This window comes from Pinus tabuliformis, chromosome 5_2 (genome assembly GCF_031772625.1).
Source record: "Pinus tabuliformis cultivar Carrire ecotype Pingquan chromosome 5_2, CPIR1, whole genome shotgun sequence".
NCBI classification, from domain to species: Eukaryota; Viridiplantae; Streptophyta; class Pinopsida; order Pinales; family Pinaceae; genus Pinus; species Pinus tabuliformis.
Window position 1 is genome coordinate 1,081,100,858 of NC_142306.1, and position 5,533 is coordinate 1,081,106,390.

Genomic DNA, 5,533 nt, shown 5'->3' on the forward strand with positions numbered 1-5,533 from the left:
AGGTTATAAATATTGTATTGTTTACTATTAATGAATATAAACATTCTCTATGATGTTTAACTAAAAAATAATATAGATATTCTATTCTAATTGTTGATTTTTTATAATCTAGTAGATCAATGTGTCTTTGCACTTTTGAGGGAAATTAGTAGTTGTATTTATTTGGTTAGAATATCGTCTTTGTGTGTAAGTGGTAGAAGATAATGCTCTTCTTTGACACACTGTGTTTTCTTTGATGAATTGGGGTTAATTTCTTTATTGTTGTTTCATTATGCCATCTTTTACAAGAATATTCTTTTTTGTTTTTTTACTATAATTAAATCTTCCTCCTTTTATTATTAGCTTATGTTGACTTTGTTCGATAACAAATATCTTCAAAATGAAATTGCCAAACATCTCATGCTTTTTTGACATAATTGATATGATCGACTTGCTAATAAACTTGATCACCAAATTGACTTCTCTATTCAATTTGCCTAAAGCTATTTAGTACTTAAACTCCTAGATGTAAGATCCACCATCTACTTGGAATAATGTAATGTAAATTGTCTCTATTGTCATTACTTATTCCAATAGTTGGCATGATGTAATTGATATTATCAACAACCTTGAAATCATCATGTATTATGTCATTACTTATTCCAATAGTTGGCATGACGTAATTGACATTATCAACAACCTTGAAATCATCATGTATCATGACTTCCATATTGTCGAGTATTTATTAACACCCAATGTTCACACAAATTCTCCTACCATAGAAAATATTTTCTACAAACATATAACTTTTTGAAGATAATGTTGTGTTTATATACGTATTCGTGTTGTTTGTAGTAGGGATTTAGATATACTTTAAGGCATCATCAAGAATTTGTAGTGAAAATTTTCCATCATATAGGTTTCAAAGAAAAACTTCGACTTGTCAATTAACTCCTTTCATTACCTTTTGATTACATATTTTCATTACCTTGATAGGTTTTTGGACGGACAAAAAATTATAATGTTACAATCTGAAGAGTGCTAGCATATTACAAAATTAAAAATATTGATAAATTATTTATCCATATTCTCAACCTTGCTATTAACACTAATAGCTCCCATTTTAAATAGTTTCTTGTAATTTTGTAAATATTTCTCAATAATGTGTAAAAATGATGTTTGCATATCAATTTTAGTGGTAATTTATGCTAATTATTTTAATTATATGTTAGAATAATTTAGCCTCAATAAAATAAATTTGTTCACTATAATATGAACAATATGAATATTAATTATCATTTCCCTATCGACCATTTAGAAATAATTACGCTAAAGCTAATTAGTATATATCTATTTAAATGATCAATGTATTGATTAAAACAAATTATTATCAATAAAATCAATTTATATACCAAAATAAATAACATCACAATTTTCTATCAATTTTCTCTTTACAAATAATTACCCTAAACTATTTAAAAATATTATAAATACATATCCATTTTAACTATCCCTATTAAATAAACATAGAAATGTTACATATTTAAATGCTTAAAATTTTAAATTAAAATGAATCTAAATTTACTTATTTAAATAATCAATAATTTTGTGAAAAAAAATCGATTTATTTTTAACTTATAACAATAAAAACATATCTTCAATTTCATTTAAATAACAAATTTTCCTCAAATCTACATGCATACTCTACCCCTTTAGTTTTGAGCCCATGACCTTTTAGAAGGAAACACATGCTCTTAACCATTAAGCTCACTCTAATTACAAACAAATATATTTTCTCCATATTATATCATTAAAATTCTAAATATATAAATTTCACACTTTCCTCATATAATTTTTTTTTAAATAAAATATTTAATACTTAAAAATATTAATATAAATAATATATTAAAAACCACATTTTCCTTACCCCAAAACATATAAATATACAAATTTAAAGCAATAATATATATATATATATATAGAAAGAGATAATTGAGCTTTTGCTACTTTTTTATCTTCAAGTTTTATAAATGTTAAAATGATTTCAATTTAATTATATTATAAATTTTAGAATATTCTCTAAGCATAATATACATTTTTAAATAAATACGAGAAAAATCAATTTATCTAACTATAACCCTAAATTTTAAAACCAAAAATTACCACTCATACTACATTATAATTTTAAATTTAACTCTAAATTTTAAAACCAAAAATTACAAACCATACTATCTTTATTTTATACAGCTTGAGTGGGCCTAATGGTTAAGAGCATGTGTTTCCTCCTAAGAGGTCACAGGTTCAAAACAAGAGGGGGGTAGAGTATGTATGCCTCCCTAGACTTAGCAGGGGTCCCTTGTCCCACAAACAAGGGGGTCTCATACACCAATTTGATGTTATTATTATTATTATAAATTTCCAGATTTCACAATATGACAAATATCATGCTCATATCTTCCGGAGAAATCACATAGATAATTGACTAAATTCAATATAAAATAAACTAAAATAAAACTGAATTTACTGTTACATTTATGGGATTTATATATTTTGGTCTCTTGATCTTACTCCTCATAATAGTCATGATGATGAACTTAAAACTAGGTTCGAAAAACATCAACCCTTTTCTATCTATATGATTTCTCCAAGAAATATGAACATTATATTATGAATCACAAAAACATACCGTCCAAAATAACAAATATCAATTAATTTCATTCATATCTATCACAATTTCAATTTCAAAATATTTCAAAATTTAGCATCTACATAACTATACCATAAACTAAAAGATTACAACCCATGCTACCTTACACATTTTCGTGCATACAGTTCATCATGGCATTATATACACATTTTCGTGCATACAGTTCATCATGGCATTATATGGAATACGTTTTGGGTTGTTTTCGTACACACATATCCCTGATTGGGACATGACCCTTTCCCCTTCTCCTCCTCCTCACTATTTCCTCGCGAGCTCTTTCTGTCACCTTCGGCCTTCTCGTACTTATCTCTTTCACCAGATCGATCTGATCTCTGCACATAAACATAAGAATATTTTATAGATTTGCATCTATGAATCATTATATGAATGTGAGAGGAATAAATGTACAGAAGAGCAGAGTATGATTACAGACCTCTCGGGCACCCAAGCATCCCGTCCACCATGAATACCATAACCTCATTCTCATGTGTGTTAATATCGATCTGCAATGCACTGGTTGTAAGCAGTGTTATCTGTATAAGTAATCAGATGCAAAGGCCTAAACATGTTAGAGGCTGATCACTGGATCAGCGTGTTGCAATAAACCATTCTAGAAGGCGTTTCTGTTTCAAATTTTGACGGGCGGTTGGCTACGTTGTTCCGTGCATGCATGTCTACGATAAAAATCTACTGAAAGTTCCACAAGTTAATAATACAAGGAAGGTATATCTAAAATTATAGAAAACGTAAGGATGGATGATTGGAAGGGTTTATAGAAATTAACAAATATACATTCATTTGATTGGGCTGGTACTAACTTTGTGGGTGCTAGGTGGCTTGTAGATGTGATATATGGATGATGTATGATAAATTAATATATTTAATTTATGAGGTAGGTTTGTAGATGTGATATATGGATGATGTATGATAAATTAATATATTTAATTTATGAGGTAGGTTAGTTAGTTTAAATGGGGTTTAGGTTTTGTCAAGTTATATGTTTAAAAGACAAATAACGCCACCTCAAAAGAGATTGAGGATAGAAACCATTTTAGAAGAATCAAATTTATACTAAGTATCTTGCTTTGGGTAATTTATATTTTTTCTATCTAATACAGAAATTGACTCTAAACTCACCAAAATAAAAATAAAAATTAAGAATATACTTAAAAGCTCATAATATACTTAAACTAAACTTACTATAGTATATGTTAATAAAATTAGAGTAGTTATAAATATATATGTCATTAAATTTAATAGTTAATGCAATTCTATAAAAATAATATTAAGTATTAACCAATATTTATTTTTATATGTTGATAGCATGTTTTTATAATCCAATTATTTTATGGAAACCAAACTTTGGGGTATATATAGATAAACATTTTGCAAAATTCTTATTAAATACATAATTTGAAAATTGCCAAAATTCCTGAACTGGTCATAAAATCAAGTTTGATTATAATTCCTGAACAACCCATTGCATTGCATTGAGCAATATATATATATATATACTCTGTTTGGAGCTTCTTTCACTGGTAGGCCTCCAGGCTCGCCCCTCGTTCGACACAACGCACATCTCTAAATGAGAGTCGATTGTTAAAAACCTTGAGAACATGGTAGTTATTGTAAGATCCCGGCAGGTTGTACTCCAATTTGTCCATAGTTTTAATGGCCGCCACCATGTGTGTAAGGACCTGCAGTCCTTGAACGCGCTCCCGGCTTGAAGTGCGATGACAAACGGAGGAAGGATGAGCTCAGACTACGTATGCGATGAGGTTATGTTATAATGAACACATAAAGGGAGGAGAGCGAGCTGTTTATAGGCGTGGGGAGCTTGGAGGATCGCCCATGGGGACGACCTATGAAAGTAGTGAGGCAGACTTATGTTTAAGTGTAATTGCGATGGAGATGAGGGCGTGGGCAAGTCGGTTGGGCAGCCAAGACTTCGCCCTGCCACTCATATAAATTAGCACGCATGGATGTTCATTTGGATAACGTTCAACACAATGAACTTGCTCAACACGTGAAAGAAAAGGCGCAGGTCTAGTGTGGATGCAACAAAGAAGAGGAAGGCACAGTTTTGGTGATGCGACCGTTCTTGGGCAAGGCCGTATAGAGATAGCATTGTTTCTAGGTTTGGGTGAAGGGCACAGGTAGAGGTCGCCCGCCGGTTGGCGAAGGGCGTGCACAGGTGTGGCGCCCAGTTGTGCGAAGGAGCGCCCGACGGTGAAACGAAGGCGTGGGCGCCCGATTTGTGCGAAGACTTGGCATGGGTTCTTGGGTGACTCGGGTGAGCGCTCGCACCGTCATGCAAGTGTGCACGGTGTGACTTGGTGAAGTGTTGAGATTGTGAACGGAGGTGTGACTCGTGCGAAGGCGCCTGTGTGTGGCGACTTGGTTACGACAAGGCGCGCCCAAGTTGGGCAAACAACACGATTGTGCAACGAGGTGAATGAAGGGTTGGTGAGTCGTGCAACGATCATGCGGAGGCGCCGACGAGCTGGGCAACCAAGTTTGCCGAAGTTGTGAAAATTGGCTAAGTGTAAATTTGGGGTTTCCCAAGATTTAACTTGTACTTTGTAAAAGTGAAGATTGTATAATATATTGATTCGGGCAGACTCATATTGCAGGGAGTTGCCCCTCCCTTTATACTGTTGTGCATTTCTCTTGTATAATGTTGTTTATGTGAATGTTATGGGCTTTCACTTGTATAAAGGAACACATTAATAATACTTGGTTGCGAAACACAAACTAAGTAGGATACGTGGAATGTTAGGCGTAGCCTACAATCGTAAGTATTGGTGAAAAGAAACGATTGGTAGTGCCGCACCTCGCTATAAGTGG

General features: G+C 32.3%; 1 long non-coding RNA gene across 1 annotated transcript; it reads right to left on the bottom strand.

The window, feature by feature from the left end:
• Nucleotides 1-2,721: 2,721 nt before the first annotated feature.
• LOC149162996 (uncharacterized) lies at nt 2,722-3,235 on the bottom strand. The gene is made up of 2 exons (XR_016261616.1): nt 3,120-3,235; nt 2,722-3,018 (listed from the first exon to the last, which is right to left on the bottom strand). It is a non-coding gene; the product is annotated as an uncharacterized LOC149162996 (long non-coding RNA).
• Nucleotides 3,236-5,533: the final 2,298 nt, after the last annotated feature.